The sequence below is a fragment of the Pseudophryne corroboree genome, chromosome 2 (assembly GCF_028390025.1).
Source record: "Pseudophryne corroboree isolate aPseCor3 chromosome 2, aPseCor3.hap2, whole genome shotgun sequence".
Lineage (NCBI taxonomy): Eukaryota > Metazoa > Chordata > Amphibia > Anura > Myobatrachidae > Pseudophryne > Pseudophryne corroboree.
The window spans coordinates 537,873,152-537,898,861 of record NC_086445.1 but is presented as its reverse complement, the minus strand read 5'-3'; the positions used below and the strand labels follow the sequence as shown (position 1 = coordinate 537,898,861).

General features: G+C 46.6%; 1 pseudogene; it reads left to right on the top strand.

The window, feature by feature from the left end:
• The first annotated feature begins 24,092 nt into the window (after positions 1–24,092).
• Positions 24,093–24,210, top strand: LOC135052311 (5S ribosomal RNA; annotated as a pseudogene).
• The last annotated feature ends 1,500 nt before the right edge of the window (positions 24,211–25,710 follow it).

The window sequence follows — 25,710 nt, the reverse complement described above, 5'->3', positions numbered from 1 at the left end:
CCGTATCAGGAGACGGTAACGCCACTTGTTTTGATAAGCGTGTGAGCGCCTTATCTACCCTAGGGGGTGTTTCCCAACGCGCCCTAACCTCTGGCGGGAAAGGGTATAATGCCAATAATTTTTTAGAAATTAGCAGTTTTTTATTCACACACCTCATTTAATTCATCTGATTCAGGAAAAACTACGGGTAGTTTTTTCACACCCCACATAATACCCTTTTTTGTGGTACTTGTAGTATCAGAAATGTTCAAAACCTCCTTCATTGCCGTGATCATGTAACGTGTGGCCCTACTGGAAATCACGTTTGTTTCCTCACCGTCGACACTGGAGTCAGTGTCCGTGTCTGGGTCTGTGTCATGGCTGAGGTTTTGTGAACCCGGTGTTAGTGAAGTCTGTGCGGGCGACTGGAGGATTATACGAATACTACCACTGACCTGGTTTGGGAGTGTTGTGGACTCGGGACCTCCCCCGGCGACTGGGAAGAGGAACCGCAGTAGAGATGGCCGAATCTAGGTTCTCCTCATGCAGGATTAGGTCGGCAGACAGGAGGCACGTGTGGATGCTGAAGGTCTCCTGAAAGACAGAACTGGAAAGGCACTGATGAATCAGTGAAGAATACCAGGTACAACTGTGCTAAAGGGCACGGGGTGCTTGGAGACACTGAGATGCTTGGGGACACTGAGGTGCTTGGAGACACTGAGGTGCTTGGAGACACTGAGGTGCTTGGAGACACTAAGGTGCTTGGAGACACTAAGGTGCTTGGAGACACTAAGGTGCTTGGAGACACTAAGGTGCTTGGGGACACTGAGATGCTTGGGGACACTGAGATGCTTGGGGACACTGAGGTGCTTGGAGACACTGAGGTGCGTAGAGGCACTGAGGTGCGTAGAGGCACTGGGGTGCGTAGAGGCACTGGGGTGCGTAGATACACTGGGGTGCGTAGAGACACTGGGGTGCTGAGGCACGGAGGTGCTGGAAGCACGGAGATGCTGAGGCACAGAGGTGCTGAGGCACGGAGGTGCTGGAAGCACGGAGGTGCTGAGGCACGGGGGTGCTGAGGCACGGAGGTGCTGGAAGCATGGAGGTACTGAGGCACGGAGGTACTGAGGCACGGAGGTGCTGGAAGCACGGAGGTGCTGAGGCACGGAGATGCTGAGGCACGGAGATGCTGGAAGCACGGAGGTAATGAGGCACGGAGGTGCTGGAAGCACGGGGGTGCTGAGGCACGGGGGTACCGAGGCACGGAGGTGCCGAGGCACGGAGGTGCTGAGGCACGGAGGTACTGAGGCACGGAGGTGCTGGAAGCACGGAAGTACTGGAAGCACGGAGGTACTGAGGCACGGAGGTACTAGAGGCACAGAGGTACTGAGGCACGGAGGTGCTGTAAGCACGGAGGTACTGAGGCACGGAGGTACTGAGGCACGGAGGTGCTGAGGCACGGAGGTGCTGGAAGCACGGAGGTACTGAGTCACGGAGATGCTGGAAGCACGGAGGTACTGAGGTACTGAGGCACGGGGATACGGGAGCTCTGGAGATCACAACTTTAGAGAGCTCAGCTTGAATGCTCATACATAGCTATGTGTGACACAAGGAACTGGCCCAGTTTCTAACTCAGCCTCCTGATTTATACTTCCTGGTCCTTGGTGATTGGTGAGCAGGATTAGGTGATGCAGAGAGTCTCAGGCTGGCAGAGGATTGAACAACTCTGGGTCAGGTGAACAGTCACTGTCATGTGACTACTCTAGCCAAGGCTGTGATGTAGAATGAGGCCTAGCAGGCCGAGAGAACACTGAAGCCTGAACTTCTGCAAAACACAGGATGCTTGCTTTTAGACCTAAAGTACAGATTACTGAATTCAGCCTCACACAGGAGATCACCACAGGTGGAGCTAATTAACTATTACCTCTCAGGCAGAGAACTCAGGAAAACTCATAGTGCTGACAAGCTGTTTAACTCCGTGAGTGAAAAGACACAGGATCCAGGACAGATGGCAGGGGTAAGTCACCAAATATAAACCTACAGTCAGGATTGTGACAGTATCCCCCTCTTCAAGGGTGGACTCCGGACACCCATGTCAAAGTCAGAAAAATATCACTATGCACACTGCCATATTTGCACCTCATGCGAGCTCCCGCTGCGCGTGCAAGAGCTCTCCCGTGCGTGCGCATACTCGCCTTCGCGGGCACCCGCAGGCGCACGATATGCGCATTTACGGTAGAGTTTGTATGCGTCTAGCGGGCGACTCAATCGATATATATTTTAACCATATAATGTATTTTGTAGATTATGGTCCCTTTGATAGATTCTGAAAGTTTAGTTAATGTAGCATGTTCATAGACAGAGAGATCCCTCTTTGTCTGATACAAAGGGTCAGACAAGGATTATACAGTGGTGTTTAGTATCCATCGGAAGAGTATTTAATTAGCAATATTCCGGTGTTAGTTTGAAGCGGATTAATCGCTCGTGCGAATAGTTATGGACATAAGAAGTTTATGTCCATTTACTATTATTTGCACTTACTTATCCATGCGGCAGGAAACCTAGTTTCCCACCCACCTGAGCAGTTGGAAGTAGTCACAGCCCACCTGTATGAATCAACCTATGACCTTTTGTTTTAGTGCAGGGACGAATTCCTGTGTCCAATGAACAATGAGATTGTAGGGACCATTGAATTGTATTGTGTGTGGGACATAAATAGACAAGCCGATCACATCCAGCTCACTCTTCAACGGTTCTCATTGCTGATAATCGGGAGCTGGATGTCCAGAGGCGCATGCGATCGTTCCCCTTTGTGCGTAAGTTTTCTCCGCAATCACATTGTCTTTCTTGTTATTCTGAGCCATATCTCTCTCTCTCTCTCTTCTCTTTCTCTCTCGTTACTCTTATATAGTTATTGTACTGATATTGTATTTCATGTGTAGTTATCTGGTTAGGTAGTCTATGTTATATTGGTAGTGTATGACTTGTATTGTATTATTCTTTTGAACGTTCATTCATTTCCTTAAAAGGCGTTAGACCCTTAGACCGGTATTGTGTGTTTATTGCAGTGGGTAATAGGAGCGTCTCTATCGCTCAAACAGCTTTAGTGTAAACCAGCTTACACTGTGTTGCATTTTCACCTTATCACTACAAAAGGGTTTACAGTATAAGAATATCATTTCTGTGTGTTACATTCAAGGCCTACTGATTGTTATCTTGTGAGCGTCTGCCCCGCTCGTGATCACCTCGTGGTCTCGAGCGTCCGCTACGCTGATAGCGTAGCATTACGGTAGTCGCTCACCTATAGTGTGCCCGATACCAACAGCGTATTCTCGCGAGCGTTTGTGTCGCTCGAGCGGCTTACTCCCGATACAGCGTCCGCTACGCTAAGAGCGTACCCTTACGGTACCTCGTGCGCCGGTTGCGTACAGTGTTTCTTAACCTCTGTATAGTGTGTTAAATAAGATAAATATTTGGCTTCATCTAGTCGGCAGCCTATAGCGTGCCTGCCTGTGATCCCTTGGCCGTAAGCGAACGTGACGCTCGAGCGTCTCGACTATGGCTAAGCGATTGTTACGCAACGTGCGTACCCTTACGGTATACCATACGTAAATAGCGTACTGTGTTCTTAGACCTCTTAAAGGGTTTTAAGTAAGATAAATATTTAGCTTTATCAATTGGCGGCTCGTCCGTCCTTCACATATCTGCACTAGGTAATTTCAGCAGACATTATCCATCAGCAAAGGGCGGGAGATCATATTCCTCGTAGTGCTGTCTAGATAAGCGTCTGCTTCACTTAGTAAAGGGTGCTGAGGGAATCCGGAACCGGAGGTAAGAACAACACGCTAGTGTCTTTTAAAACTGTTTATTTCTGTCTTGCGTACGCACGCACGCACATATCTGCATTTCTTTTCATTCGTGTATTTTCATATATCACTCTTCTGTTTGCCATTCTATAATTGATAAACGTGCTAAGAGAGATTTGCCGCTATTTCATAGTTAAAGTATAAAAGTAATACATTAAGAGATAAATTGCAAAACACACACGCAGCTCTGCCTAAAGATACAAGGAGAGATTGGTGTGGTGTTCGGTAGATGATCGAGGATCATCTACATTGATAAACGTGTACATTGTGTTACGGTGGATATTTGCTTTGTGTACACGTGTTTCTAACAAAGGGTGAGACTCGCGTACGCAACTCAAAGGCCGACGCACGCAGCGTATATTACGCAACGGAGCGTCCGGGTACACCCACGTAACTCAAATCACACGCTAGCGTTATTGTAACAGGCGAAAAGGCGGCAACGCGATAAATAGCGCAAATCTATTTTAGTGTCCGAAACTTAGATTAACAGATCCTTCTCCAAATTTACAACACATCTGGTCTAAAGGAAAGAAAATTTCTGCGCAGAAATAGAAATAGAAACAAAAGTGTACATGTGGTGAGTGAGTGTTTGCATATATAAGTTTATACAATTTTGAGGTTTGAACCACAGGAAGTCGAGTTCTCGCAGGGTACATACATGTAAGTGACGTGCATGGTGGCAAGGGAGGCATCCTTTGTTAAACATAAAATCTGAGCATTAGAGTACAGCAGACCAGGAGGTCTATTGTAGCACAGACCAGGAGGTCCGGAATTGACCAGGAGGTCCAGGTACAGCAGACTAGGAAGTCCGCTATAAATAGAGAAGAGAGCACAACCCAGGGGGTTGGTGTAGAACCCATATAGGCCAATAAAGCTCATGCTGAAGGAATTCGCAGCCGCAATTTTCGATTCCACTGGTCGCTCCGCACATAAGATTAGTTGCTTATGTGCTGAACGATTGTACCGCACGTAATTGTGTGCATTAGTAAATCTGACCAGTACCATTTGTGTACGAAACGGGTCACAAACACTATTTGTACATTCTGACGTGATTTGTGTAATTTTTTATTTTCTGAAGGGAAGTTCGCTGGTCACTCAGGAATTATCTAACAACCAACAGTTACTGGAAAGGGTCAATGCTCTGCGGAACACACTCACATGTTCCAGTAAACGAAGGTTCATAGGGGCCCTGGGTCGAGTACGCCAGCACTAGGGCAGTGTGTAGGTCGTATTGGTCGGCGTGGGCGAGTGAGTGGGGTACTCGGTAAACCGCCACCGTCAGCCTATCGTGAACATTTTGGTTTTTGTAAGGGTTCGCTGAAGACCCTGATTGAAGGTCAGAAGTGGTGAAAGCAACACCTGCAAGTTATGGGGGCCAATTGTTCAGGTAGGGGGCGATCAACCTCGGTTCGGGTTGATTCAGTAAACCGACCAATCGGGTCGGCAAGGTACGTAATGTGTAAAAAATACGGTTCACACACAGAGGTTTTATGTGATGAATGGGAGAGAATGACTGTGCATGACCGGGAGAAGTTCCCAAGAGTAGGCAGCTTTAGCCCAGAAGTGTTACAAAATCTAAGGAGGAGGATATGTCTCATTAAATCAACAAAGAGACGAATCAAACATTATGATTATTTGCAGTTATGGCAACAGGAGGGTGAAATACAGAGAGGATTGGCTCAGGCGGCAGGATCTAATCCTACCAGGAAACTGATAGCCACGGCCCCGCCGCCACCATACATATCAGGAGAGAAATTGGTTGCGGAGAATGACGCATTAGGGTGTAACAAACAAACACTTAGCAACTGTGTAAATGTTAATAAGTTAACCAATGCAAGTATTAACCCGTGCAAGTTGTACCCTGTTTTGAACTTTCCCCAGGAGTGTGATCAAGAGGACGAATCGGCAACCATATCGGCGCTCTCTCTAGCAGCCACCATATCAGAAACAACAGTAGGCACGGCCCAACCCATAAGATTAGTAACAAAGCCCCCTAGCGGAGGGACAGGTGAGGTCGTATCAACGGGTAAGTACGGCACCATACACTATGCTGAAACCATTTCACCACAGGCTGTAGAATCTACACAGAATGAGGTTATTAAACTTGCTCCCGTGAGGGTAATAGCAGTTCCAAATGGGAAAACGGACACTACAGGAGTCACTCCTATCAGGAACATTGCCATGTACAGCCCGTTTTCCCGAATGGAATTAAGAACCATAGTGTCTGAATTCCCTGATCCTAGAAAAGATCTAGTTGCTAGTCAGAAATACATCAGAGACCTAGGGAACACTTTAGAGCCCAATAACAAAGACTGGCAGGTATTGCTGAGGGCTTGTTTACCCTCCAATGTCGACTCGGCTCAATTTTTAGCTGACTGTGGATTGGATCAGGATGTACCTCTTACAGATGTGTACAACAAAGACAATGTAAAAAGGATAAGTTTACAGTTAAAGGAGTATTTTCCAGCTGTAGTTAAATGGAACAAGATTTTCTCCATTAAACAAAAAGAGTCAGAAACTGCTGCAGAATATTTTCACAGGGCATTGCTAGATATGGCAAAGTACACAGGCATAGAGGACATTAAAACAAACATAAACCATCGAGAAGTAGCAGTATCTGTACTAATGGATGGTTTAAAAGAGGCATTAAAGACAAGGGTACAGACCACGCAACCATGTTGGCGAGGTTTGTCGGTGGCTACTTTGAGAGAGGCAGCTGTGGATCACGATCGAAATATCACCAGACACAGGGAATTACAAGGTGATAAGTTAATGGCCGTAAGTATACAGGCCCTGACCACAAGGCAGCCTTTGTATAGATCACCAAACCCTGTGGGTAAGTCAAATGTGGTAACCTGTTATTTTTGTCATAGAGAGGGACACTTTGCACGAGACTGTAAATCAAGAAACATACAAAAGCCTTATCAACCCCCTAGACAACGACACGACACACGACATTGGGAGCAGGGTCCGCAGAAACGGAGTTATGAGCCACATGCAGGGGAAACAAAAAGATACCCCCCGAACAGAGACTGGCAAGCCTCTGGTAGTTCCCATTTAACCCCTTCACAAGTAGTTGCTGCCAGCGGGATTCAGGGAGGTCACCATACCCAATAGGGGTGTGGCCATACCTGTAATCTGCAGCCAGTAAAATTGATTGCAAGTCTTGGTAGTGAACCCGAAATTGCAATTAATGTAGCTGGTAAATCATTAAACTTCCTTGTAGATACGGGGGCGGCCAAATCAGTGATAAATTCGACAGTGGGCATGAGAACCACTGGTAAGACAATTCCAGCCGTAGGAGTAACGGGAGTAGTCCAGCATTACCCTGTTAGCAAACCAGCTGAGATTACAATAGGGCCTTTACATACCAAGCATTCCTTTTTGCTGGCTGCATCGGCACCGACTAATCTCCTGGGAAGAGACTTATTGTGTAAAATGGGGTGCGTCATTTATTGTACTCCTGAAGGTGTATTCTTGGACATACCTGAGAATCACGCTCAGGAAGTGCGAGACATGTTAGACTCCCCATCAAAATTAATGTCACATACCATTATGACAAATAGGACTCCATCCCAAGTAGAAGAAATGACATCCCAGATACCAGAGTCACTGTGGACTAAAGACGGACAAGACACTGGATTGATGGCAAACGTAGCTCCAGTAGTTGTGCAAGTAAAAGATGGTAGGATAGCTCCAAAAATCCCACAATACCCTCTGAAGCCAGAGGTGGAGTTAGGAGTATACCCAGTAATAGAGCGCTTGCTACAACAGGGCATTCTGGTAAGAACGTCCAGCACTGCCAATAGTCCCATCTTCCCTGTGAAAAAGAGTAGGGGGAGTGGTTACCGGCTAGTGCAGGATCTAAGGGGGATTAACAAAATAGTTGAGAGTCAGTTCCCCGTAGTGCCAAATCCAGCTGTCATCCTTATGCAAATCCCTCCCACTGCGAAATTTTTCACTGTTATTGACCTCTGCTCCGCTTTCTTTTCGGTACCTCTGCACCCTGACAGCCAATATTTGTTTGCATTTACATACAGAGGAGTCCAATACACATGGACTCGATTACCACAAGGTTTCATAGACAGTCCAAGTATATTTTCCCAGGCTTTGCATGATTGTTTACAGTCTTTCCAACCAGAGAGTGGATCAGTATTGATACAATACGTGGATGATTTACTACTGTGTTCTGATTCATTGGAAGCATCCCTGAAGGATACGAAACAGCTCCTGTTTCATCTTTCAGACACAGGACACAAGGTTTCCAAAGACAAGTTACAATTATGCCAAACTAAAGTAAAATATTTGGGACACTGTCTAACACAAGGACTGAGACACCTGACCGCTGATAGAATTCAAGCAATTAGAGACATGACTCTGCCACAAACCCAGCAACAAATCAGAACATTTTTAGGAATGTGTGGGTATTGCCGTAACTGGATCCCAGGATTTTCCATTCTAGCATTACCTTTGCAAGAGATGGTTTCCTCAAACAAGCCTGATCGGATTTCGCACACAGACGAGTCCGAGATGGCATTTGAGAGACTTAAACAGTGCCTAACGCAGGCACCAGCATTAGGTATGCCAGACTATGGGAAACCCTTTGAGCTGTACGGAACAGAAAGTGCTGGTTGCGCGGCAGGCGTCCTAACCCAGAAGCACGGTGATGCCAGCAGGCCAGTAGCATACTACAGCGCTCAGCTAGATACGGTAGCGCGATCCCTCCCCACATGCTTGCGAAGCGTTGCTGCGATAGCATTGCTAGTAACAAAAAGCGAAGATGTAGTGCTAGGTCACAACCTCACAATTCATACACCACATGCAGTGTCAGCCTTGCTAAATTCTGCCCAAACCAGACACGTCTCATCAGCGCGGTTTACAAGATGGGAATTGGCACTAATGGCCCCCGTAAACATCACCATAAGGAGATGCAGTGCATTAAATCCTGCAACATATCTCCCAGGTGTGCCTGGACAGGCACAAAGGGTGGAGGATGAGAGTGGTGGGGAAGGAGGATTTAATACAAAGGATGACACACATGATTGTATGGAATATTTGACCCAAAATTTCACGGCAAGGCCTGACATCAGTGACAACCCACTAGAAGATGTAGACTTTACTTTCTACACCGACGGTAGTTGTCACAGACAGTCAGACTCGGGAGACTTGTGTACTGGATACGCAGTCGTAGATGACCAAGGCACCATAGAAGCAGAACCGCTAGGCCCACCTCACTCAGCCCAGGTTGCTGAACTGGTCGCCCTAACCAGAGCATGTGAATTGGCTAAGGGCAAATCAGCCAATATCTACACCGACTCTAGATACGCATTCGGGGTAGTCCACGATTTCGGAGCCCTATGGCGCCTCAGAAATTTCATGACGGCAGCTGGTACACCGGTAGCGCATGCAGCTCACATCAAAAGGCTTCTAACAGCGATACAGGAACCCGACAGAGTGGCTGTTATCAAGTGTAAAGCACACACATATAGCCAAGACCCAGTATCACTTGGTAACAGCCGAGCAGATGAAGCTGCTAAGTTAGCAGCTGGTACCCCCAGACAGACAGACACCACACAATTGATGGTATTTAATACCATCAACACACAGAAGCTGTGTGAAATGCAAAATTTGTGTTCCACACAGGAAAAGGCAGTCTGGAAGGCAAAGGGATATGGCCAGGAGTCCTCAGGACTCTGGACGGATGGACAAGGTAAACCAGTGGCCCCCAGAGCATATCTTCCATGTTTAGCTGAAGCAGCACACGGGCTGACTCATCTGGGCAAGGAAGGAATGTGTAAGTTGGTAAGAGCATATTGGTGCGCCCCAGGATTTTCATCTCATGCAAGTAAGAGAGCAATGTCATGCCTTACCTGCTTGAGAAAGAATATCGGAAAGGCAATACCAACAGAACCATCGCATATCCCACCTACAGGCGGCCCTTTTCAGGTAATACAGATTGACTTTATCCAATTACCCCCTTGTCGAAATTTGAAATATGTACTTGTTTGTATAGATGTGTTCTCAAATTGGGTCGAAGCATTTCCGGCGGCCACAAATACCGCTATGTTCACTGCTAAGAAAATTGTGCAGGAATTTGTATGTAGATATGGTATCCCTAGAATAATTGAAAGTGATAGGGGTACCCATTTTACAGGTGATGTCTTTCAAGGAATGTGTAAGTTGATGGGAATTGATAGCAAGCTGCACACTCCATACCGTCCACAGGCGAGTGCGAAGGTGGAAAGAGTGAACAGCACTATTAAAAATAAACTGAGCAAAGTTATGGCAGAAACAGGATTGACATGGCCAGAAGCTTTACCCATTGTACTATACAGCATCAGAACCACTCCCAGGTCCCCTCTTAATCTGTCTCCCTTTGAAATCTTGTTTGGTCGACAACCGCATGTTATGATTAACCCTCAGGATGATTTGAAGTGTAACAATGAAGTGACTGTAAAGTACCTGATTGACATGAGTAAACAGCTAAGGAATCAAAATGATAATTTGAAGTTGGTGATTCCTGATTTACCAGATAGTAATTGTCATGACATTGAACCTGGGGATTATGTAATGATACGGAATTTTCTACGCTCAGGTTGCCTTATTGACAGATGGGAAGGACCATACCAAGTCTTATTGACTAGCACTACAGCATTGAAGGTTGCAGAGAGAGAGACTTGGGTTCATTCGTCCCATTGTAAGAAGGTTGCTGATCCAGAGAGGTCCCGTGATAAGGAACAGACGGTAGAGGAAGTTGTATCACTGGAGTGTCTGTTCCAGGAGGACTGAGGCGGCACCTGAGCATTGAGAATCACAAGATCAAAAGCAGTTGTCGATTCCCTGTTTCCCTTTTATTGTTTTTCTCCACTTCCCATCCCCTCTCCCTCAAATTATTTTTCTCCCCCTTCTCATTCTTCTTCGTTTCCTCCTAAGATGGACTTGCCTCAAGAGACTGTGATCCGGATTTTCCTGTTGACCATGATGTTGACCAGAGCAGTCTGTTCCGGCGAGAGTACCATGGAGGTCGAGAGAGGTTCTGGAATGGGTTCTGATGACAGAGATGGAGGCGTAGTTTTCCGAGAACAACATAATCAACAAGCAAAGGCGAGTATCAGAAAACGATCCGATAACATAGACCATAGAAGGAATTGTGAAGGATTGTTAGCTGAAGAAAACTGTATCTGTAGGCTCTGTGACAATGTAGTTGAGGATGGGTGCATCAAGAAATGCCAATCCAGTTTTAATATCCACATGGACCGGCATCCCTTGAGTGACTATCACTCCTTAGTGGGTAGTGTGTTAAATCAAACAGATTGTTGGGTATGCTCTCAAGTACCTCAAGGTCATAGCAAATCAGGACTAGTACCATTTCCTTTAACGATAGGGGAGGTACTTGAGCTAAGTGGTGGGAGGCCGGTGGACAGGAGGTTTAATATCTCCAGCCCTCCTAGTTTGAAGCTCCACCAATATCATGTGGATAGATCCCTAATATGTTTTAACATTTCCAATCCCCGAAAGCCGGGAAATTGGGAAGTGTCATGGAGTAACCAAACCATGACCTTTTCATATAGAGCAGATAGAATGCCGACAGATACAGAACTTATACGCCACATAGCCGGTAGTGGAAAATATTTCCGATATAGGTATACCCTAGGAAGTAGGATTATGAGAGTTGGAGAGGTATCACCAGGATACTGTGCACATATCGTGCAAACTGGTACGTGTACTAAGCAGATGGGAGAATTAGGGTTAGGAGATTTCACATGGAAGATGTGTAATATGGTTATGTCCTACTCCGTCCCATATGTTCTCCCCGATGATGCATATTTCATATGCGGGAGGAAGGCGTATAAGTGGCTTGCCCCAAACTCTGAAGGATTGTGTTATATTGGAAAAGTACTGCCTGAAGTAATGACTGTATCACATGCCAAAATGAAAGATATACACCGTGTTGCCCAAACTCCTTATACTCACACCCATTACGAGCACGTAGTTAAATGGCACCTGATAGAAAGAACAGAGCATCCGGCCTCTGACATGATCCATGAATCCACCGGGATTCAGTTTCTACTTGCGTTAGACATCACTCGCACCGCCAGAGGAGTGTTGAATTATAGATATATATCTGCGCTCGCAAATTTGTTAGACAATATCACAGAAATGTATGATGACACTTTTAGGTATACTGGAAGAGAGCTTCAAGCTTATAAAACAGAACTGGTTCAGCATAGAATGATTCTCAATTATCTCACGGCAGTGACAGGTGGATATTGTGTCACACTGGCAACGCAGTACGGCGTGAAATGCTGCACATATATAACGAATAGTACCGAGGACCCGGTCGAGGTCATAGACCAAAAGATGGACGATATTCTCCAATTAAAGTGGGAATTTCGCAGGAGACACAATCTCACCCTTGCTGCTGTGGGTAATGAGCTGACTGGTTGGGTGTCATGGTTGAACCCGCGAAATTGGTTCTCTGGTTTAGGAGAATGGGCTCAAGGAGTCATAATGGATGTAGGGAAGTTTCTCCTATGTATCTTAGGTGTTATCATAACGATTGGCTTGATATTTAGATGCGGTCAGGCTTTAATGAAGTGCAAACGTAGTACCAGGGTAATGAGTTTAAGGAGTGAGGAAATTGTAATTCCAATGGATTTGATTTATGACCCAACGGTAGAGACAATGATGTGATGAAAATGCGATTATACGGTCCGTTTCTTTCACCTGTTTTTCCGTTTTCTCCAAGGTAAAAAGACCCACGTGGACGAGGAATTTGATGATCCTGTATACAGACAACTGATGGATTAAAGAAGAAGTTTTGACAACCTTATACACAGATATTTGATGAACTATGCCATAGACCCCCAGTTTCCCTAGAAATTTTAAAATTACGCTAGTCCAACACTTTTGTAAGTCTATGGACATTGACAAAGCTTTTGCACACACCTATTGGCAAAAGCCCAAAGAAGACTGCATTCAACAGACACCGAACAAGACGTCAACCAACAAAATGTTCATTAACCTGACATAGAATACCACTGCATTTACCATAATTGTGTCTTATCTTCATCTCTACAACCTTCAGGTAAAGCACACACATAGGCGATAGGGAATACCGGCACAGATATCAGCAATCACATATTCCCCCATTCATGTATCACCAACTAAAATGTGCTCCCCCATTTTGTTGCAACCAAAAGCCGAAGAAAGCTCGGTAAAGTTTGACAGCCCATCCACAGACCCGTACCACGGGATAAGAAGGAATTCGAATGTATACTTCGCAATACCTCGAAGCTTGATTTAAAACACGTACGGCACGATGATACATGACCCCCCAAACATGGATTCATACACACATGCTTCTGCTATCTCACTAGGTCATACCCTTTTCCTACCTTCTCCTCTCCTCCCGTACCCAATCATGGAAATGTATTTACACTTGACATATATTTTTCTTTTTTTGAAATGTTTTAGGAAGTGGCAGTTATTGTTGACTGCCAAAGGGTGGACTGTCAAAGTCAGAAAAATATCACTATGCACACTGCCATATTTGCACCTCATGCGAGCTCCCGCTGCGCGTGCAAGAGCTCTCCCGTGCGTGCGCATACTCGCCTTCGCGGGCACCCGCAGGCGCACGATATGCGCATTTACGGTAGAGTTTGTATGCGTCTAGCGGGCGACTCAATCGATATATATTTTAACCATATAATGTATTTTGTAGATTATGGTCCCTTTGATAGATTCTGAAAGTTTAGTTAATGTAGCATGTTCATAGACAGAGAGATCCCTCTTTGTCTGATACAAAGGGTCAGACAAGGATTATACAGTGGTGTTTAGTATCCATCGGAAGAGTATTTAATTAGCAATATTCCGGTGTTAGTTTGAAGCGGATTAATCGCTCGTGCGAATAGTTATGGACATAAGAAGTTTATGTCCATTTACTATTATTTGCACTTACTTATCCATGCGGCGGGAAACCTAGTTTCCCACCCACCTGAGCAGTTGGAAGTAGTCACAGCCCACCTGTATGAATCAACCTATGACCTTTTGTTTTAGTGCAGGGACGAATTCCTGTGTCCAATGAACAATGAGATTGTAGGGACCATTGAATTGTATTGTGTGTGGGACATAAATAGACAAGCCGATCACATCCAGCTCACTCTTCAACGGTTCTCATTGCTGATAATCGGGAGCTGGATGTCCAGAGGCGCATGCGATCGTTCCCCTTTGTGCGTAAGTTTTCTCCGCAATCACATTGTCTTTCTTGTTATTCTGAGCCATATCTCTCTCTCTCTCTTCTCTTTCTCTCTCGTTACTCTTATATAGTTATTGTACTGATATTGTATTTCATGTGTAGTTATCTGGTTAGGTAGTCTATGTTATATTGGTAGTGTATGACTTGTATTGTATTATTCTTTTGAACGTTCATTCATTTCCTTAAAAGGCGTTAGACCCTTAGACCGGTATTGTGTGTTTATTGCAGTGGGTAATAGGAGCGTCTCTATCGCTCAAACAGCTTTAGTGTAAACCAGCTTACACTGTGTTGCATTTTCACCTTATCACTACAAAAGGGTTTACAGTATAAGAATATCATTTCTGTGTGTTACATTCAAGGCCTACTGATTGTTATCTTGTGAGCGTCTGCGCCGCTCGTGATCACCTCGTGGTCTCGAGCGTCCGCTACGCTGATAGCGTAGCATTACGGTAGTCGCTCACCTATAGTGTGCCCGATACCAACAGCGTATTCTCGCGAGCGTTTGTGTCGCTCGAGCGGCTTACTCCCGATACAGCGTCCGCTACGCTAAGAGCGTACCCTTACGGTACCTCGTGCGCCGGTTGCGTACAGTGTTTCTTAACCTCTGTATAGTGTGTTAAATAAGATAAATATTTGGCTTCATCTAGTCGGCAGCCTATAGCGTGCCTGCCTGTGATCCCTTGGCCGTAAGCGAACGTGACGCTCGAGCGTCTCGACTACGGCTAAGCGATTGTTACGCAACGTGCGTACCCTTACGGTATACCATACGTAAATAGCGTACTGTGTTCTTAGACCTCTTAAAGGGTTTTAAGTAAGATAAATATTTAGCTTTATCACCCATCTTGAATCTTAGAGGAACTTGATGAATAACTTCTAAATAGCTTCTAAAAAGTGGAAACCAGAGGGTCCAGAAACAAAACTTAAGCTGGATTCTTTAGAAGTCTTCCTGATCTTCATCTTCAAAACAGGTAGACCATCCATCATAGACAAGACTGGAATTTCCTTCATCCGAAAGGACTGAGGAATAAACTGTAGAAGGTTCCTCTCCTCGTTTTGTAGTGCGAGAAGATTGTGCTTTCGAAGCTAGCACTCCACTGAGGCTTAAATTAAATCTTGTTCTATAACGAGGACTTTTCATACAGAGACCTGTAGAGCTTTTTGGTGATTCTGGAACCTCTTCATGCGTGGAAGCATAACAGGAAGGAACAACACCTCCCAGGAAAGGAGTAGCATCATAAACTGGATCAAATTCAGAGTCCAAGTCTAACGGAAAATACGAATCTCCTTTAGATACACAGTTTGAAAATGACCTAGAAGTGCACTGTAACTTTAAATTCTTTGGCGGAGAACTTAGTATTGAGCTAGGAGAGACTCCTACATGACCAACCTGAATGGTCGGATTCTTACGGAAGGAGATACTTGGACTATCTTTGGCAGGACTGCACAAACTTACTTTTGTATCAGACTGTTGTAGTTTGAATGAAGACGAACTGAGATTCTTTTGGGAGCATGATCTTTTAACTGAGTCAGATTCCGAGGACTTTGGAGTAAATTCTTCAAAGACTGCATTACTAAAAGTCTGTAAATCATGGAACACAGGATCATTCCTCTCAAAAAGCCTGTTGGCCCACTCCAAAGCTCTTCCTCTGAATGCCAGGAATAGATATCGAGTAACGTTGGAAGGAGTTACTGCACCTGAAGGATCAGACTCCATCAGAGAGAGAAATTGTTCAACCAGAGCGGCATATTGCAATAAATCTCCATCAAAGTAAATAGGTGGTAAACCATCAGACAAAAGGTTAGAGGCTGAAACTGGAGAAAGCTTTGGCTGGACGAGTAGGACTGGATTGGATTTGAGAACACTTGAATTGGCTGGAGCCAACGAAGACTGACCAGGCTGGTCCTGGAGTATCGCTGGACCGGATGGAACCGGGACGGACTGACCAGGCAGGGCCTGGAGTATTGCTGGACCGGCTGGAACCGGGACGGGCTGAGCCCCTTCTTCATGGGGCTGAACTAAGGCAGGAGCCCCCTCTTCATGGGGCTGGGCTGAGGCAAGAGCCCCCTCTTCACGGGGCTGGACTGAGGCAAGAGCCCCCTCTTCACGGGGCTGGGCTGAGACAAGAGCCCCCTCTTCACGGGGCTGGGCTGAGGCAAGAGCCCCCTCTTCACGGGGCTGGGCTGAGGCAAGAGCCCCCTCTTCACGGGGCTGGGCTGAGGCAAGAGCCCCCTCTTCACGGGGCTGGGCTGAGGCAAGAGCCCCCTCTTCACGGGGCTGGGCTGAGGCAAGAGCCCCCTCTTCACGGGGCTGGGCAGCACTCTGTAGACTCTCTGGCTGGGCAGCACTCTGTAGACTCTCTGGCTGGGCAGCACTCTGTAGACTCTCTGGCTGGGCAGCACTCTGTAGACTCTCTGGCTGGGCAGCGCTCTGTAGTCTCTTTGGCTGGGCAGCGCTCTGTAGTCTCTCTGGGGCTGTAGATACGGACGCCCCTCCTTGGGCTGTAGATACGGACGCCCCTCCTTGGGCTGAAGACAAAGACGCCCCTCCTTCGGCTGAAGACAAAGACGCCCCTCCTTGCGCTGAAGACAAAGACGCCCCTCCTTGGGCTGAAGACAAAGACGCCCCTCCTGGGGCTGGACACTCTGAAGACGCCCCTCCTGGGGCTGGACACACGGACGCCCCTCCTTGGGCTGAAGACATGAACGCCCCTCCTTGGGCTGAAGACACGGACGCCCCTCCTTGGGCTGAAGACACGGACGCCCCTCCTTGGGCTGAAGACACGGACGCCCCTCTTTGGGCTGAAGACACGGACGCCCCTCTTTGGGCTGAAGACACGGACGCCCCTCTTTGGGCTGAAGACACGGACGCCCCTCTTTGGGCTGAAGACACGGACGCCCCTCTTTGGGCTGAAGACACGGACGCCCCTCTTTGGGCTGAAGACAAAGACGCCCCTCCTTGGGCTGAAGACAAAGACGCCCCTCCTGGGGCTGAAGACAAAGACGCCCCTCCTGGGGCTGGACACTCTGAAGACGCCCCTCCTGGGGCTGGACACTCTGAAGACGCCCCTCCTGGGGCTGGACACTCTGAAGACGCCCCTCCTGGGGCTGGACACTCTGAAGACGCCCCTCCTGGGGCTGGACACTCTGAAGACGCCCCTCCTGGGGCTGGACACTCTGACTCCTCTGTGACTCTAAATGGCTTGAATATTCTTCTCTGGACACCCAACTTGGGATAAGGTCTTTTAATCACCGGACCCCAGTCATAAATTTGAGTCTCTTTCAGAGTAGCCTTCTTGATACCCCTGTCAGCAGTAGCAGGATCGGCTACTGTGGATGACTTGTAGACATGAGCACTGTGAAACTGAGATTTGTCACCATTCCCTGGCTTACGAAGAACGCAATCTTTAACAAAATGACCGGAATTTCCACAGTAAAGACAGAGGTGTAGCTCCCTACGCCGCTGACGTTCAGCTTCAGAGAGCTTGGGCCTTGGATAACTCTGATGAACAACTTTTCCTTGCACAGAGGAAGAGACTCTATTAACTGGATGGGACAAAACAGGATCAACAACGTTGGTAGTATTCCTGAAGAGATCAGGCATCACAGAAAGAATACTAGACAAAAGTTCTTGTAACTGTAATAACATCTGGTAGAAAATCTGCAGTTGGTCAGGAGTCCTAGTGCAGAAGGTCAGGGAATCTCTGGAGAAAGAATTCCGCTGCAGACACTGTGCCAATTGATGCTGAGTCGACTCCAGACCTTCCAAGCGTCCTGCAATATTGCTTAGGAGGTCCTGCGTCAGACAAACACTTTCGGCCGGGTCCATGTGGCCAGTTCCTACTGTCATGGCTGAGGTTTTGTGAACCCGGTGTTAGTGAAGTCTGTGCGGGCGACTGGAGGATTATACGAATACTACCACTGACCTGGTTTGGGAGTGTTGTGGACTCGGGACCTCCCCCGGCGACTGGGAAGAGGAACCGCAGTAGAGATGGCCGAATCTAGGTTCTCCTCATGCAGGATTAGGTCGGCAGACAGGAGGCACGTGTGGATGCTGAAGGTCTCCTGAAAGACAGAACTGGAAAGGCACTGATGAATCAGTGAAGAATACCAGGTACAACTGTGCTAAAGGGCACGGGGTGCTTGGAGACACTGAGATGCTTGGGGACACTGAGGTGCTTGGAGACACTGAGGTGCTTGGAGACACTGAGGTGCTTGGAGACACTAAGGTGCTTGGAGACACTAAGGTGCTTGGAGACACTAAGGTGCTTGGAGACACTGAGGTGCTTGGAGACACTGAGGTGCGTAGAGGCACTGAGGTGCGTAGAGGCACTGGGGTGCGTAGAGGCACTGGGGTGCGTAGAGGCACTGGGGTGCGTAGAGACACTGGGGTGCTGAGGCACAGAGGTGCTGGAAGCACGGAGATGCTGAGGCACGGAGGTGCTGAGGCACGGAGGTGCTGGAAGCACGGAGGTACTGAGGCACGGAGGTGCTGGAAGCACGGAGGTGCTGAGGCACGGGGGTGCTGAGGCACGGAGGTGCTGGAAGCACGGAGGTACTGAGGCACGGAGGTACTGAGGCACGGAGGTGCTGGAAGCACGGAGGTGCTGAGGCACGGAGATGCTGAGGCACGGAGGTGCTGGAAGCACGGAGGTACTGAGGCACGGAGGTGCTGGAAGCACGGGGGTGCTGAGGCACGGAGATGCTGAGGCACGGAGGTACTGAGGCACCGAGGTGCCGAGGCACGGAGGTACTGGAAGCACGGAGGTGCTGAGGCACGGAGGTACTGAGGCACGGAGGTGCTGGAAGCACGGAAGTACTGGAAGCACGGAGGGACTGAGGCACGGAGGTACCAAGGCACGGAGGTACTAGAGGCACGGAGGTACTGAGGCACGGAGGTACTGAGGCACGGAGGTGCTGGAAGCACGGAGGTACTGAGGCACGGAGGTACTGAGGCACGGAGGTGCTGGAAGCACGGAGGTACTGAGTCACGGAGATGCTGGAAGCACGGAGGTACTGAGGTACTGAGGCACGGGGATACGGGAGCTCTGGAGATCACAACTTTAGAGAGCTCAGCTTGAATGCTCATACATAGCTGTGTGTGACACAAGGAACTGGCCCAGTTTCTAACTCAGCCTCCTGATTTATACTTCCTGGTCCTTGGTGATTGGTGAGCAGGATTAGGTGATGCAGAGAGTCTCAGGCTGGCAGAGGATTGAACAACTCTGGGTCAGGTGAACAGTCACTGTCATGTGACTACTCTAGCCAAGGCTGTGATGTAGAATGAGGCCTAGCAGGCCGAGAGAACACTGAAGCCTGAACTTCTGCAAAACACAGGATGCTTGCTTTTAGACCTAAAGTTCAGATTACTGAATTCAGCCTCACACAGGAGATCACCACAGGTGGAGCTAATTAACTATTACCTCTCAGGCAGAGAACTCAGGAAAACTCATAGTGCTGACAAGCTGTTTAACTCAGTGAGTGAAAAGACACAGGATCCAGGACAGATGGCAGGGGTAAGTCACCAAATATAAACCTACAGTCAGGATTGTGACAGTCTGTGTCGACCATCTGAGGTAACGGGCGCTTTAGAGCCCCTGACGGTGTTTGAGACGCCTGGACAGGTACTAACTGATTTGCCGGCTGTCTCATGTCGTCAACAGTCTTTTGTAAAGTGCTGACGCTATCACGTAATTCCTTCCATAAGACCATCCAGTCAGGTGTCGACTCCCTAGGGGGTGACATCACTATTACAGGCAATTGCTCCGCCTCCATACCATTTTCCTCCTCATACATGTCGACACAAACGTACCGACACACAGCACACACACAGGGAATGCTCTGATAGAGGACAGGACCCCACTAGCCCTTTAGGGAGACAGAGGGAGAGTTTGCCAGCACACACCAGAGCGCTATATATATACAGGGATAACCTTATATAAGTGTTTTTCCCTTATATAGCTGCTGTATTGATTAATCTGCCAAATTAGTGCCCCCCCTCTCTTGTTTTACCCTGTTTCTGTAGTGCAGGACTGCAGGGGAGAGTCAGGGAGACGTCCTTCCAGCGGAGCTGTGAGGGAAAATGGCGCTTGTGTGCTGAGGAGATAGGCTCCGCCCCCTTCTCGGCGGCCTTTCTTCCGCTTTTTTAAGGAAAACTGGCAGGGGTTAAATGCATCCATATAGCCCAGGAGCTATATGTGATGTATTTTTCGCCATCTAAGGTGTTTTTATAGCGTCTCAGGGCGCCCCCCCCCAGCGCCCTGCACCCTCAGTGACCGGAGTGTGAAGTGTGCTGAGAGCAATGGCGCACAGCTGCGGTGCTGTGCGCTACCTTATTGAAGACAGGACGTCTTCTGCCGCCGATTTCCCGGACCTCTTCTGTCTTCTGGCTCTGTAAGGGGGCCGGCGGCGCGGCTCTGGGACCCATCCATGGCTGGGCCTGTGATCGTCCCTCTGGAGCTAATGTCCAGTAGCCTAAGAAGCCCAATCCACTCTGCACGCAGGTGAGTTTGCTTCTTCTCCCCTTAGTCCCTCGGTGCAGTGAACCTGTTGCCAGCAGGACTCACTGAAAATAAAAAACCTATACTTAAACTTTTTCACTAAGCAGCTCAGGAGAGCCACCTAGTGTGCACCCTTCTCGTTCGGGCACAAAAATCTAACTGAGGCTTGGAGGAGGGTCATAGGGGGAGGAGCCAGTGCACACCAGGTAGTCCTAAAGCTTTTACTTTTGTGCCCAGTCTCCTGCGGAGCCGCTATTCCCCATGGTCCTTACGGAGTTCCCAGCATCCACTAGGACGTCAGAGAAATATAAATTAATAATGAGTCCTGGACATAGGTGCGGCTTGCTGGTAAATCTGGTATATTCCCATTGTTGCCATATATCCCTGGTTAACAATATATATGTGTGTGTCACTCTTGGATTCCTTCTCTTATAAAATGTATATATATATAACCACACAATGGTTGATGAGAGAGTGAATGATTTGAGCAAAAAAAGGGGGTGGAGTTTACCAGAGATATTGCGTCCGATGGAGAGTCTGGAAAATCCTGTAACCTACTAGTAGGTGGAGGGGTGGGATACCCCCCTGGGTTGCTGGACGCCGCTCCTAAGTGTCCGTGGTGGAGGGTGAGCCCAGCAGTGAGACGCCGGTGTCCGCGGTCCGCCGACCGGAAGTTCGGAACACCATAACCGGAAGTGACGTACGTTTCGCTCGGGAGAGCTTGTTCACTGGTTGCCTGCTCTCCGGCTCTCTTGCACTGGTTTATAAAGACATGGTGGGTCCTGTGGATTGGGTAATTGGCTATAATAACTAATTAAGTCTCCTTTATTAGAACTTAGCAAACGTGGAAGACATAAAGTATGCCTGTTGCAATGTAAACAAAAATTAAATAGAGATAAGCTTATTTAGAGAAAAAGTGTTTGGACTGAATCCTGATAATTAGGGATTGGCTTGTTGAGGCTTGTTAAGAGACTAATTACATCCATAAGCTAGATTTATGACGCTGTTAGGGAAAGTGATTAAGCTAATTATGGCATGGATAGGATATGAGGATAAACCTGATTAAGAGGATTATTATATGATTAAATGATATAGTGGAGTGGAAAACAACTGAACTGAAATGAAATATTATAATGATGTTAGTGAAAAAATGGAATGATGTGGAAAAATAATGATTAATGAAAAAATATATATAATAACGAAAAAATGTGTATATATATATATATATATATATATATATATATATATATATATATATATATATATAAATAAATGATTGCTGAATGAAAATAAAAGAATATAAATGTTGAAATAAAAAATTTAAATAAAATATTAATGATGGGAAATAACAATGATGAAATATATGATAACAAGAGCAAAAAACGAAATTGGAATATCTACACATAGAAATGGATGAGGTGGAAAAATGTTTTGATATAAAATGATGGTCGGGGTCGAGATCTTATGGATTTGGAGTGGTTGATGGAGATGTAGAGGGATGAGAATAATGATGTATTTAAATGAGGCAGTGTACGACTATTGATAAAACTGGAGGGTGGGGGGGGGGAGGAAGCAGATATAGTGTGACTGTGGAGTGAGTGGGTGATGGAGCAGTGTGTGGTGTGAAAATTAGGAAGCGACCGTGAAGATGATGAGTGGGAAGTGTTATGGGATATTGGGAAGGGAACTCTGATTTGGTGTTGAATGTGTGAATGGTGTGAAGGGTGACGTGAGGAATGGGTGACAAGGAAAGGGTGGATATGGCAGGGAAGTGGGAGCGGAAAAGAGAGAAAAAATATATAAGGAGCTAGCCTAGGTGAAGGGGGAGCTGAGAGTGTATGAGGGAGAGAAAGGATGAGTGATAGTGAGGAAACCAAACCTCACTCGCAAGAGTGGGTATACCTCGCGCTTGACAGGGCTGATTCTCCTAAGCAGCTGTAAAAATTGGACCGTCACTCCAAACTAAACAAAACCACACAGTTGTACTCAAAGTACCAAAACAGCGCTGATTGAATAATTAAATAATTGAATAATTAAATATGCAGACAGGTGGAAAGGATCAATCAATATTTTATACTGACTTTAACAAAGCAGAGACTCACTTCTGTTTGGCCCAGAATACTTAGGTCCACCAACCACTGGCTTACTCAATCATTTGTGTCCCACACAAGATCCCCTGGCTTTGTTAAAGTCAGTCATGTTTTAACTTGTTCTTATGATGCTCTCTATGTGCACAAAATATTTTTTAAACAAGACTTTATTAAATATAAAATATTGATTGATCCTTTCCACCTGTCTGCATATTTAATTATTCAATTATTTAATTATTCAATCAGCGCTGTTTTGGTACTTTGAGTACAACTGTGTGAGTGATAGTGAGGATGGAAAATGGGGAAGGGCACAGAATTAGAGAAGGACATATATAATGATGAATTGAGGTAAATGATATTCAAAGTGGTGTGAAAATTGGTTAGTTGGTGTTGTAAATGGGAGATTGTGTAAACTACTGGTGAGTTGGGCATGTGTATGAGGAGACAATGGAAGGGGAGGAGAGTGGTGAAAGACCGTGGGGCTTCAAAAGGGTTGGAATGGCTTGGGGGAGTGTGGGACCTGTGGTGAATGTATCGTTTTGGACCCTAAAATGGGTTCTTTACACTTTGTATGGGGATATGAAGGCATTATAAAAAGACGCTGTAGCTGATATATTCATTGAGACCATTCGGGGCTAAGGTATTCAATTTGAAAGTCCATTCACTTTCTTTTTTGAGGAGTGTAGCCATAATGTCTCCACCTCTGATTCCCATTTTGACTTGTTCTAAACCGCATATTTTTAAATCCTGCTGGGAGCAGGAATGTTTTTGCAGATACATGAAATTTCTGGAACTCCCTCTCATTCTGTTTAAACAAACTGGATGGCTCTGCAATGCATCATGTAAACAGAGCACCATTTTGCTACAAAACAGGACAGTAGAAGTGTTCCTCTACCTTTCTTCGGTCTCAGTGTCGTTTCTCACCACCCTCTCATTTTTTCATTCGATGCCCAGGCAGATGATCAAAAAGCAGAAGTGGTGTTTAACCTAGACCTGATTCCCTGTTTCTCCCATACTCATTCTCCTATACTCAAATTTCTTCACAGCAGTGTCACACTATCATCCACTCGGCACTCCTCTTAAAATTTGGGGAGTCTCCATATACACCTCGGTTAGATTCAATTAGCCCCCAGCCAATTTTGGTTCCACATTGACCTCTAATAGCCACAGGTGCTATTTATTCACCCAAGGTCAATAATACGGAAGAGGCCCAACCTCATCCTATCTTTTTGAAGTTTAGCCCAGGGGGCCGGTGAACCACCTGATTTTGGAAACCATCAGCGAATATCAGGTACCGCCAGTATCTCGATTCAGGAGCATCCAGTAATCTCACCAAAAAACTTTGGGATTTCTCACAGAGCCTTAATACATGGTTCCAGGTGCCACCAGGTGGGATATACCTACCTGCGGTCAAACCACACTGAGTATGCCCAACCTCGTCTGATCTTGGAAGCCAAGCACTGTGGGCCAGGTCAGTACCTGGGTGGGAGACCACCAGAGAATACCTGGTAATGCAGGTATTTATATCCAAATCCAGGACATAGGACCTAGAACCAAAGTATTATTTTCCATTAAAATTTTGGAATTTCACATACTATCAACTATCAGGGTGGAGCCCGGTATATATTAGATTGAATAATACCATTTCCTTCCGGGATTTTTCTATTTCTATTATAGTTATAATTTATTTTGTTACAAATTCGGAAGAGGACATTATTTTCTCCAACATCCGAGACACATACATAATTTCGCCCAAAGAGCCATCATGTCAAACTTGTATTACCATATCTGATGTCTATTTGGACAGACAAACTTTATGATAATTGTTGCTAATATTATTATTAATATTTTTCTTTTGCCTTATAGCCATTTTTTTTAAGAGGGTTACTAATAAAGGTTATATTTTAAGAATTACAAGACCACATAATTTTCAATAAAAGTGTGCCCCAGAAGAGACACATAGGGGTATATTTACTAAGCTCCCGATTTTGACCGAGATGGTGTTTTTTCTTCAAAGTGTCATCTCGGGAATTTACTAAACTCAAATCTCGGCAGTGATGAGGGCATTCGTATTTTTTTGGAAGTCAAGGAAAAAAATTACGAATGAATACACCATCGGTCAAATACGCCTGTTATTTGGTAGAACTCGGTAATTTACTAAAAAGTGTAATTCACAAACACTGCCCGCAATAGCCAAACACTGCCGTGAAAAAATACAATTCGTAAAAAAAAGGCTAAAATAAAACAGACCTGCTTTTTTTTACCGTGTTCTGATAGGCATGCACGGATCCATGAGATCCGTGCATGTTTATCAGTGGGAAGGGGTTGGATTGTGTTAAATTTGCTGGACAAAAATGCGTGGGGTCCCCCCCCACTAAGCAAAACCAGCCTCGGGCTCTTTGAGCCGGTCCTGGTTCACAAAATATGTGGAAAAAAATGACTGGGGTTCCCCCATATTTCATATACCGGCACCGGGCTCTGCGCCTGGTCCTGGTTCCAAAAATACGGGGGACAAAAAGCGTAGGGGTCCCCCGTATTTTTGAAACCAGCACCGGGCTCCACTAGCCAGGTACATAATGCCACAGCCGGGGGACACTTTTATATTGGTCCCTGCGGCCCTGGCATTACATACCCAACTAGTTACCCCTGGCCGGGGTACCCTGGAGGAGTGGGAACCCCTTAAATCAAGGGGTCCCCCCCTCCAGCCACCCAAGGGCCAGGGGTGAAGCCCGAGGCTGTCCCCCCCATCCAAGGGCGGCGGATGGGGGGCTGATAGCCTTTTGTGAAAATGAGAATATTGTTTTTAGTAGCAGTACTACAAGTTCCAGCAAGCCTCCCCCGCAAGCTGGTACTTGGAGAACCATAAGTACCAGCATGCGGTGGAAAACCGGGCCCGCTGGTACCTGTAGTACTACTACTAAAAAAATACCCAAAAAAAAACAGGACACACACACACACACCGTAAAGTAAAATTTTATTACATACATGCACACCACCATACATACATACTTACCTATGTT